This window comes from Protopterus annectens, chromosome 15.part0 (assembly GCF_019279795.1).
Source record: "Protopterus annectens isolate FY-2018-M chromosome 15.part0, PAN1.0, whole genome shotgun sequence".
Lineage (NCBI taxonomy): Eukaryota > Metazoa > Chordata > Ceratodontiformes > Protopteridae > Protopterus > Protopterus annectens.
Window position 1 is genome coordinate 806976861 of NC_056749.1, and position 13106 is coordinate 806989966.

Consider the following 13106-nt stretch of genomic DNA (forward strand, 5'->3'; position numbering starts at 1 on the left):
TAGCATGTAGCTGTTGACCTTCATCTGATAAGGAGATCAAAAGGTTAGGAATAAGGTTAACTGTTCAGAATGTCAGATCTTGGCCAAACTTTGAAAAAATAAAGTCCTCCTTCCACAGAAAAAAAAAACATCCATTTAAGGGTTTAAGCAGATCTTTATTCAATGATGGATAAGCATTCTTGTCTGATTAGGAGATCAGATTCAGAACCATATACAATGTGACAGAGTGAACACCAGTGCTATTACAGTGTGCTACTTTCTGCACAAAGGGTTTCCACTTGTGACAAGCTTGGGCAGGTCCTTTTTAACATTGTTGAGAGCAAAATCCCTAACGAATGAATTGCTTCAGTGAAGAAAGACATCATTCCTGTGGTATCAGCCCACTGGTACAACAGAAGAAGCCTTGCCTCTGGACTTGAGGGTTGGCAGTTTGATTATAGGTGAAGGTTATCTTGATTAATAAGGTAGAAACCAGCATGCAGAGAGTAGTACATTAAGTTGATACAGAAATGTTGGGTATAATGTTGACTCCCATGGATCACTCCTAGTGTGACATGCAGTGTAGTTGTGCATCTCAGTAAGTTAGTGTATGCAGCTCAGAACCCCTTATTCTGATCTGATAGCAAGACACCACAAGGAGTAAGCAAATAACTCCATTTATCACCTGTAGGTTAGAACAGCTGATAAGAAGACTTGTCACTTGTGTAACTTGATAATAACACACAACAAAAAAGAAGTACCAGATTATGACGCCTGCAGTAATACCATTTACACAATGAATTAGGGTAGGAAACTGTTATATTTCAAGAAACACCTGTCTGCAAACCTCAATAGAAGTGTCAAACTACTGCTGTTATGACTCGGCATTGTTAGCTGCACTGATGCATTAACGTTCTAAGCCTGGTCCACTGCATATACATGAAGGCATCTGGCAATGCCATCTCCTTTCATTTACTTCTACTTTCAAGCAGCAGTTCTTCATTTACTGTAGTTTGTTTCCATCTGTTTTGAACCTGACATAGCTCATATATGAATGAATGCTTTCTACTTCTGGAGTAATTTATCATTTGCAAATGCTTCCTTACCTTATGTAATTTAATTTGTACTCCTTGGTTAGGTATTTCTGCTCCATCACCCAAGTCCGTTGTTATTGTCTGGATACCTATCACCGGGAAAGTCCACTGGACCTTGAAGAGCCCATTTTCAGTGGAGGCCCGGGAAGAAAAAGCTCTACATACAAATTATACAGAAAATACAATTTCAGTTACATAATAAACACATATTCAGGAAATGAGAAAGGCATAATACATTTGGTAAACTGGAAAAGCTCACCAGACATGGGGCTTTGTTTTCAGAAGATAGCTGGGAACAGGGATGAGAGATTATACTCAATCAGTGCCACAAAGCATGCAGGTGGACTCTGCTATACTCAAACTTAGGTCTGTGAGATGCAGCACATTTATGGCTTATATTTGCAATACTGCTAGACAGGGAAAATGATGGAAACAAATTTAGGATTATATTCATTAGCTACAGTTATATAGCTGGATATATTTAATGGATATGCTTTACTTCAATTAATGTTAATGTAGCTAAGCTTTCAGTTAAAACTGAGAACTGGTTGTAAGACCAGTGTACTTATCCAGTGACCAGATACAAAATCAATAAAATAATTATCTAACAGATTTATTGTCATACAGGAGAGCTTCAAATAAATATTTCTGATTAGTAAGTACTATCTTGGGTGTTTATTTTAAAAATATGTATTTCTACTCCTCTTCATGAATTTACAATGCATTTCTTGGAATACAGCACAATTTCCACTACAGAGAAAGTAATTTGAAAGGATGGGATTAAAAAGCATCCCATATAATAAAAGTTCATGACTTCTCCAACAAATAATGTGTGGGATAATGTGAGGGATAATGTGAAGAAGTAAATCAGTCAAGTAAGGTAACATTTAATGTTTAACATCAGAAAAACAATGCAATGAAATTCCACCAAAGTTGCTACGTAAATGCAGCCCTGAGAACAAACAGTGTGTGTGTATGCTGGTAGCCCCTTGTAGATAAGATGTTGATATATCACTTTGAAGAGATGTGTTGCTGGCTGGGGGTGGGGGGTTGTTTATACTTCACCTCGCCTTATTTGGCCAGGAGTTGTCTGTAACATTTTTGGCACGGCAGGAATTATTTAGTTTCAGCTAGAGTAACAGGCAGTCTGCTACAGAGAGCCAGAATGTCAGTCAGAAAAGACTGCTAGGATGACAGTGACATCAGAAATAGAGTGAGCGACAAAGTGAACAAATGGGCAAGTGGGATGGCCTGTAAGAGCTGCAGGCTTAACACGGCTTCATGTGGATAAGGAAAGTCTTATACACTGGCACAGGCAGCTTTGGTAGGAGAAGTGATAAAACAGTGACATGTGATACAGAAAAGCCTTAGCATCAAAAGAATTGCAAAGTCTCAGTTTTAACCCATGAATTAGGAGAATCTACAAACTGCAATGGCTTGTTTTTGAGTTTAGGAGAAACTTAGACAAACTTGAGCATCAACAAAAACTGTGGTGTGTCTGGATTAAATTCTACAGCAAGAGAAAAACTGCATGGTCACTTCATAAACTTGTCTGATTCACCAGAAAAGCACCAACCTGCTAAAGAAAGGATTAGTGAATATGCTGCACTGTTTTGGAATAGAGAACATTTGTGTTGGGAATTCCTTCCTGTGCTTGTCTTGCAGAATTTGAATCTGCTCATTTCTGACACACACACACCCTACCTTACTAAAACTTCCCGTTTCAGTTCCCGCTCCACTAACGCGTCCCATCTTCCATCCGTTTCAGTTCCCGCTCGCTTGCAAGGGTCCCATCTTCAGTAAAGTCCTCTAAACCGTCCATTTCAGTTCCCGCGAGATGATGTCACAGCATCCTCTAAACTGTCCATTTTAGTTCCCGCTTGCAAACTGCGTGCGATGATGTCAGCACGCCTGCGACTGGACTTCTTAAAGAAGAACGCCCTAAAAAAAAAACTTTTTTTTTTAAATGAAAAGATTAACTTGTCAGTGGATTCCAGGGGGGTGCAAGTGCACCCCCTTGCACCTGCCTGCGGGCGCCCTTGATCCCCAGTACTTATCTCCTCCCCTTATCTCTAGGAAGCAAGTCATCACTGCCCTCTCAAAGGCAAAAAATACAGCCTCCATGGGAAACCGATAACATCCCAGGCTGCATCCTACATGAACTCAGGCAGGAACTTGCAGCACCATTAGGTACCCTATTCAACCAAAATCCTGAGTACTGGCTTTGTCCCATCTGAGTGGAGGACAGTCACTCTCATCTATTTGCACAAAGGTGGAGAATCCACCGATTCAGGAAATTATAAACCCATCGGTCTAACTATCCTGATCTGCAAGGCCATTGAGCAGATTATGTATGTATACTGTTGGTCTGTCTTTCCTGCTAAACATAAGTGAAATTACAGTGCTGAGTGCAAGTAACATTAAAATTAAAGTACTGAGTGCAAATAAGACAGTGCTGAGTGCAGATTTTAGGCCCTTACATTCAACTTATCTCTGGTGTGGTGTCTTGAGTCAATCAGGGTATTCCCTGTAACCACTCCCACTGCCTTCTCTTTTCCCCCACCCCCCTCTTTCCTCAAACAGGTTAAACTGCTACAATTCAGTACAGGCATCATTTTCAAATCTAGGTGCTTAGGATCCCCCCCCCCCACCCCTTGGCTGACCTGGTGTGACTTAGTGTAAGTTTCTTCATTGTATGGATCTTTTACTGTTTTTGTGTAACTGAATGACCTGCTGCTAAATTCTGATTCTGCACAGACTGCTCTATTTTTTTCAGAGGCTCTATAAGTAGCTAGTGACTTTTCTGAATTTCTGTGGTAATATTTGTGTTTAAACTGAACCTGTACCTAGAGAAAGTGTATAATCAGAGCTCCTCCTTGCTGCATGTGTTTTAATGTTTAAATTGCACACACACATTGAAGAAGTGCTTTTATGACTTGAATAACTTGGGCTAGCTATACCTGAAGTGCTTTTACTGGCAATGTTCCAGTTGTACAATTGTGAATAATTGATTTAGTTTTTCTGGTATATCTTTAAAATCTGGCAAGTGTTTATTTACTGCATTGCTCTCTTGCTTAGGTTTCTTAGCTATAAATCTTAGTTCATTCTGAAGTATGCTACTTTACCCCCCCCACCAAACCTTTCTGAATGCATTATTATATAATAACTGCCTGTTGTTGCCTTCATGCTTACCCTAGAATCTCTGCTTTTCTCTTTTCCTAGTTGAACTCTACAGTTCCCTACAAAACAGTGTCTACAGGACTGCAATCAGTTTCTCTCAACATTTAAACAGACTAGGTTTTACACACAAAACGCATTTGTTAAGCTTTCACTTACAGTGCTCTGTAATTAAGCAGGTCACCATATTGGTCAGCCATAGGGCTCTTTGTTTCTACTTGAGTGGTTGCCTCCTTCCCCTGTAACTGAAGTAAATTGACTTTTACATTAAGAGCTGTAATACTTACCTTATAGCTTTAGGACACCTTAGGAAACCTTGTAAACTGCAATAGCCCCGCTACGTTCGCCCTCACTACGCTCCCCTCCCTGCCCCCAATTTCCTCCCGACCCCAGCACCTCTAAATTTATAGTACTATAGCCACTCCCCCACTTTCTAGATCCTATCTGCTTTCATCTGGGATAATTCCACCCACCCCCATTCTACTACCTACATTTTAATAGCACCTATTAGCTTTCATCTGGCATTCTCCCATCCCCCTTCCAGTACCTTGACCTCACCACTCTATCTTCTGGTGTTGCATCACCAGGTAAAACAGTTCCTTAACTCACTAGCTGAATCACAGATAATGATATATTCCTCTTTACTACCCCTCTTGTTCACACCATACCTCCTTACCTTGTATGAAAACCAGTTTCTCATGGGATTTCAGGTCCAAAAAAGGCCATACTATCACCCCAGCTGTAAATCCTTCCACCTTCAACCATACTTACAGTACCAGATCCTATCCAACATCTTGTTCAGTCTATCAACATCTCAACCCCAGGCACATTAGCTCTAGATCCAAACACTACCACAAACTAATAAACAAATTCCTGAAGTTCATCACCAAGTATAGACTCAACCTAATACTTGGTGGTGATATTCACCCCAACCCTGGCCCACTCACTTCAGATACACATACCCCCTCTACTTGCAATCTAAGCTACAAACCTACAATTAATAGACCAACTAACTCTCTCCTAGTCTGTCATCTCAATATTAGAAGCATTAATAACAAGGTACATGAATTGCATGCACTTCTGGATGTCCACTCCCCTGAGATTCTCTGTTTATCTGAAACCTGGTTAAAACCTAACACTAAAGACAATGAAGTGTTACCACCTGGGTACAACATACACAGGCTGGATCATGCTTCGAGGAAGGGGGTGGGGTAGCTGTACTCTATAAATATGAGTTGAATGTCACCATAGATGTAATACAACCTCCTCAGATTAATAACTCAGAGATTCTTGCCACCAAATTGCAACTTAATAAAAATAAATGCATTAATATCATCTGTATGTATATTCCCCCAGGTAACAATATATCTACATTTGAAGATATCCTGCACTGGCTATCATGTCACTACCCCCAAGAAACCCTACTACTTGGAGACTTTAACATAGACTGGGGCACCTGTTCCTCAGAATCCCCAACCACCCATATTAACCTGCATGCATTTACACAAATCATATCCACCCCTACCAGGATAGGTAAACCCAACCAAAAAGAAAGTATACTTGACTGAGTACTCATTAACAGTCACCCCCAACTGTACACCTCTGGTACCCTCCTTAATGGCCTAAGCGATCACATTCTCACATATGTAATTAAGCACAAAACCATTAATTCCCAACAACCCTTACTCAGAAAGGTTAGAAACAATAAAAACGCTGACCCTGCCAAATTCCAACAAGAACTAAATTCATGTAATTACTCTATTCTAAAACACCTCCCCTTAGAGGAAGCAGTAGCATACTTTAACAACAAATTCCTTGAGATCCTTGATTTGCATGTACCTGTTCGTTCAAAGAGAACCAAGGCAAAAACTGCACCATGGCTTTCTATAGAGTCTAAACCTGCACCATGGCTTTCTATAGAGTCTAAACTCAACATTACCCTTAGAAACAAAGCATGGGCTTTATGGCGTTCTTCTAAAGACCCTCAATATCACATTAAATACAGGCAATCCAGGAACGAAACCAAAATATCAAGTTTACAAGACAAAAAACAATACTACTGTAATTTACAGACAGTAAATCAAAATAACCCTCAGAAGTTTTGGTCAGGTTTAAATAATCTACTACATCCTGGACAAACTTCATCCCCAATCCCTGCTACTACTATTGATAAAACCCCTGAGGATGTTTCTGATAGTTTTAACCAATTCTTTACTGAGACAATTCAAGCCCTAGCTAGCCAACTACCTCCTAGCTCCCCTGGTCCTGAAAGTAGCACCCATAGAAACCTACTCACGTTCAGCTTCCAACCAGTCACCACTTCACTTATCCATACCTTGATCAAAAAATTAAAACCCACTACACTTTCTGCTGATGAACTCCCTGCCGAGTACCTACAAAAATCAGCTGATGCTATTGCTTCCCCGTCTCAATACTAATCAATTGAACCATAGTAGAAGCTAAAATTCCCACCATCTGGAAAATATCCTATGTAATCCCACTTCACAAAGGAGGCAGCTCTACTGAATTCTCCAATTATAGGCCAATAGCTATACTCTCTCCACTTGCAAAGATTATGGAAAAATTTATTCATAGACAGCTCATGCACCACCTAATCCAAAATCGCCTTATGGCACACACTCAGCATGGCTTTCGTCCTCATCACAGCACTACTTCAGCCCTCCTAGCCTTTACTAACACCATAAACCATAATCGCAAATAATTATATATCCTCAGCCCTCTTTTTGGATCTTTCCAAGGCATTTGATATGGTTGATCACCAACTTTTAATCCACACCTTGCAAACATTCTGTCTAGATACTGGAGCCCTCCAATGGTTTCAATCCTACCTGAATGATCGACAGCAGGCTGTCCTCTGGCAGAACAAACTCTCTAACCTTCTACCTAACACCCTTGGAGTACCACAAGGCTCTATACTAGGGCCCTTGCTGTTCTCCATCTTCATTAATGACCTTTATACTGTCATCCCAAAAGTCAGCTGTATCCAATATGCTGATGACTCTACTCTGATTTGCTCAGCCACATCTCCAGTAGAGTTATGGTCAGCTACCCAAACCACCTTTAATACCATAGAAAACTGGCTTTCTGAACATCGTCTGATCCTAAATCCCAAAAAAACTAAAATGCTGTTATTTTCACCAACACGTAGGTCTACCATTTTCACCTTTACCATAAAATCAAATGATGGCACAATAATCTCCCCTGACCCATCTACAAAACTATTAGGTGTCATCATAGACAATAATCTAAAATTTGACCTACATATTAACTAAACTATCAAAACCATCAATAAAAAACTAAGGTCACTTTACAGAATAAAAGCCTTCCAAACCCCTCCAGCTAAAATTGCCATAGCTCGCTCTCACCTTCTTTCAACCCTTCTGTATGCATCCCCTCTACTCTCGAATTTAAACAAGACTGTCCTTAACAAACTCTCAATTTGCTACAACCACATTGCCAGGTTTGCCATTGGGCTGCCTTTTAGGACACATTATTGCATCAATCTAAATCAGCTTGGGTGGCTTGAACTACCTAGCTTAATCCAGTATAACCAACAGATTATGGCCTATAAAATCCTCTATAATCTGGACAATACTCCTGCACTTAAAAATATTATCACCCCCTATAACAATCTTAGACCGCTTCGATCCTCTAACAAACTATTAATTCAGACTAGCAAAATTAATAACACAGTCGGTGATTCTCTCTTTGCAAACTCTGTAAGTAGATCCTAGAACTCTCTTCCAGCTGATATTACCTTACTTTCCACCTTAGGTCAATTTAAAACTAGACTCAAACAACATTTGTCACTTAACTGGCTATGTCAATGTATCAAGCCTGGCTAACTCTCTCTGGAATGTGTAAAAATCTGTTAACCAGTTTACTGTGTAAATTAATTTAATCCTGACTTGTGCTCAGGATTAACTGTAACCCATGGAACTTGTTTAACTTGCTAACAGATGTAATCTCTGTAAATAGTCTGTTTGTAATATGCAATGTTGGTATTATGTAATGTTGTATCTGCTTACCCTTGGAGCTTTTCTCCCTGGGCCTCCGCTGAAAATGGACATACATCCAGTCGGACTATCCCGGTCAACAAATGTAAAATAAATAAATAAAAAATAAATAAATTATCATGGACCTCATTAACAAGGACATTGGCAACCTCCAGACACTTGATCCCACACAGTTTGGTTTTGTCAAGGGGAGGTCATGCCTGTTGAATTTGGTCAACTTCTTTGAGACAGTCAGCAAGGCCATGGACGAGGAGAAGATGGTGCACACCACCTACCATGTCTGGCCAAAGCCTACAATACTATTCCCCACTCAGGTATAATAGATAAACTCTCTCAACTAGGCATCAATCCATATGTTACCAGATAGGTAGCAAACTGTCTCACTGATAGAACCCACCTAGTCAAAATAGGGGAAGACACCTCAAGCAGTAGACCTGTAATGAGCAGTGTACCCCAGGGATTGGTCTTGAGGCCTCTGTTGTTTAGGATATACTTTTTTGAGGTACAGACCAAAACCAGTGGGATATGGCTGACCAAGTTTGCAGATGACTGCAAGCTGGGTGCTGTCATCAATCCCGCTAGTGATGTGGACATCTCCATGAGGGTCTCACCCAAACAAATGACTGGTGCCAGAAACATGGTCTCACACTGAATGCCAAATAATGCATCATCATCCTCTTTGGGGAGAGTGACATCCCCACAAATGATCACACTGATAATAAGGTTGTAAGCATGCAAGCAGTCATGAAGGACTTGAGCATCCAGGTTGAGAGCAAACTGACTTTTGACCACCATATTGCTTCCATTGTACCAAAGCTTTCTACATGGCCTAACCTCATTAGTAAGGGTATCTCATAAAGGAATAAGGTGGTCATAACATCACTGTATTCTTCCCTTAAAAGACCCATTGTTGAGTACAATGCTCCTTTCAGCATGCACCTCACAAAGGACATGCAGCCGCTGGAGAGACCAAAGAGGTTCCTCATCAGGAGAATCCAGGGCCTCAAACATCTACCCTACACAGATAGGCTAAAGGCACTGTCTGTCTACTCAGTCCCCTACAGACTCCTCAGAAGTGACCTCTGTCTGGCATACAAAGCAATCTCAGACCCCGCCATGATGGGACTGCTGCATATCCACAAGCCAAGCTCCACTCAAGTAACACACACGTGTGACCTCAACCTGGTCTGTAACATCAATAGGACTTGTTGGCAGGAAATATTTGTGTCCCAAAGACTCCACCTTTTGTGGAATAAACTCACTCTCCATGTCAAGCAGAGTACCTCATTAACTATTTTTAAGCGCAACCCGGATAACTGCATGGGGAACAGAAAATACACCCCTGGGATTCCACCTGTGTCCCTGGTGGACAATGGCATAGGGTGCTGACTTGTTTGAACATGGGCTAAATTCTTGGCTAGGATTGTAAGGGCCTCAGGGCTGATAGCCTAGTAACTTCCTATGATCCTATGAAGATACCTATGAATTAGGCATCCAAGCACTTTTAGTTAATTAATAAAAAATAAGAATAAAGGCATACATAAATGGATTTACAAGAGGATTTTTAACCTTATTATTTATAATATCTGTAATTTATGTATTTTTATGTTTTGGTCAGTTAGCTACTCTATGTATACCTTGCACAGAGGTGACTGTTTATTTATTTATTTATTTATTTATTTATTTTTATTTATTTATTTACTTACATGGATTTTATACAGCATACCTTTTACAAGTTTTGACAGTGGTGTTTTATATTTTGAGTTTTGTTTTTTCAGATTAGAAGTTCTCAACATACCAACGAGACATTATATGCACTATATTTTTAAAAACTGATTAGGGGTGGTACACTAGAGGGAGGAGGGTATGCCATGTGACCTTGTATTTAGTATTTAATATGGCCAACGGTCTTACAAAGTATTTTAACTCTGAAGAAGCTTGGTAATAACCGAGTGAAAGCGCTTGGTTGATTTATTGTGCGGTTTGGTATTGTGTCAATAAAGGAGCTGTTTCAACCCATTTGGAGATTTGGGTCCTGTAGCCTTGCATTTTACTTTATTCTTGGTTCTGTGTTTGTTCTGCTTAACAAAAAATAAGAATTAAATGCACCATTAGATGGATTTCTAATCCTTCCCCTTATAGGCCAGTGATAGCCAATATTGTGGGTTGGGCTACTCAGCAGATTATAAAAGGCATTTGAGCTGAAGGCAGCAACTAGCAGATGATTTACTGTGAGCCTTATACATACAGAGAAATGCCAGGAACATGAATTAGTTGTTATCACTACTAGCAGAGGATCTACTGTGAGCCTTATACACACAGAGAAATGCCAGGAGCATGAATTAGTTGTTATCAATACTAGCAGAGGATCCACTGTGAGCCTTATACATACAGAGAAATGCCATGAACATGAATTAGTTGTTATCACTACTAGCAGAGGATCTACTGTGAGCCTTATACATACAGAGAAATGCCAGGAACATGAATTAGTTGTTATTACTACTAGCAGAGGATCTACTGTGAGCCTTATACATAAAGAGAAATGCCAGGAACCTGAATTAGTTGTTATCACTACTACCAGAGGATCTTCTGTGAGCCTTATGCACACAGAGAAATGCCAGGAACATGAATTAGTTGTTATCACTACTAGCAGAGGATCTACTGTGAGCCTTATACATACAGAGAAATGCCAGGAACATTAATTAGTTGTTATCACTACTAGCAGAGGATCTACTGTGAGCCTTATACATACAGAGAAATGCCAGGAACATGAATTAGTTGTTATCACTACTAGCAGAGGATCTACTGTGAGCCTTATACATACAGAGAAATGCCAGGAACATGAATTAGTTGTTATCACTACTAGCAGAGGATCTACTGTGAGCCTTATGCACACAGAGAAATGCCATGAACATGAATTAGTTGTTATCACTACTAGCAGAGGATCTACTGTGAGCCTTATACATACAGAGAAATGCCAGGAACATGAATTAGTTGTTATCACTACTAGCAGAGGATCTACTGTGAGCCTTATACATACAGAGAAATGCCAGGAACATGAATTAGTTGTTATCACTACTAGCAGAGGATCTACTGTGAGCCTTATACATACAGAGAAATGCCAGGAACATGAATTAGTTGTTATCACTACTAGCAGAGGATCTACTGTGAGCCTTATACATACAGAGAAATGCCAGGAACATGAATTAGTTGTTATCACTACTAGCAGAGGATCTACTGTGAGCCTTATACACACAGAGAAATGCCAGGAACATGAATTAGTTGTTATCACTACTAGCAGAGGATCTACTGTGAGCCTTATACACACAGAGAAATGCCATGAACATGAATTAGTTGTTATCACTACTAGCAGAGGATCTACTGTGAGCCTTAAACATATGAAGAAATGCCAGGAATATGAATTAGTTGTTATCACTACTAGCAGAGGATCTACTGTGAGCCTTATACACACAGAGAAATGCCAGGAACATGAATTAGTTGTTATCACTACTAGCAGAGGATCTACTGTGAGCCTTATACATACAGAGAAATGCCATGAACATGAATTAGTTGTTATCACTACTAGCAGAGGATCTACTGTGAGCCTTATACATACAGAGAAATGCCAGGAACATGAATTAGTTGTTATCACTACTAGCAGAGGATCTACTGTGAGCCTTATACATTCAGAGAAATGCCAGGAACATGAATTAGTTGTTATCACTACTAGCAGAGGATCTACTGTGAGCCTTATGCACACAGAGAAATGCCAGGAACATGAATTAGTTGTTATCACTACTAGCAGAGGATCTACTGTGAGCCTTATGCACACAGAGAAATGCCATGAACATGAATTAGTTGTTATCACTACTAGCAGAGGATCTACTGTGAGCCTTATACATACAGAGAAATGCCAGGAACATGAATTAGTTGTTATCACTACTAGCAGAGGATCTACTGTGAGCCTTATACATACAGAGAAATGCCAGGAACATGAATTAGTTGTTATCACTACTAGCAGAGGATCTACTGTGAGCCTTATACACAGAGAAATGCCAGGAACATGAATTAGTTGTTATCACTACTAGCAGAGGATCTACTGTGAGCCTTATACACAGAGAAATGCCAGGAACATGAATTAGTTGTTATCACTACTAGCAGAGGATCTACTGTGAGCCTTATGCACACAGAGAAATGCCAGGAACATGAATTAGTTGTTATCACTACTAGCAGAGGATCTACTGTGAGCCTTATACACACAGAGAAATGCCAGGAACATGAATTAGTTGTTATCACTACTAGCAGAGGATCTACTGTGAGCCTTATACATACAGAGAAATGCCAGGAACATGAATTAGTTGTTATCACTACTAGCAGAGGATCTACTGTGAGCCTTATACATACAGAGAAATGCCAGGAACATGAATTAGTTGTTATCACTACTAGCAGAGGATCTACTGTGAGCCTTATACATACAGAGAAATGCCAGGAACATGAATTAGTTGTTATCACTACTAGCAGAGGATCTACTGTGAGCCTTATACATACAGAGAAATGCCAGGAACATGAATTAGTTGTTATCACTACTAGCAGAGGATCTACTGTGAGCCTTATACATACAGAGAAATGCCAGGAACATGAATTAGTTGTTATCACTACTAGCAGAGGATCTACTGTGAGCCTTATACATACAGAGAAATGCCATGAACATGAATTAGTTGTTATCACTACTAGCAGAGGATCTACTGTGAGCCTTATACATACAGAGAAATGCCAGGAACATGAATTAGTTGTTATCACTACTAGCAGAGGATCTACT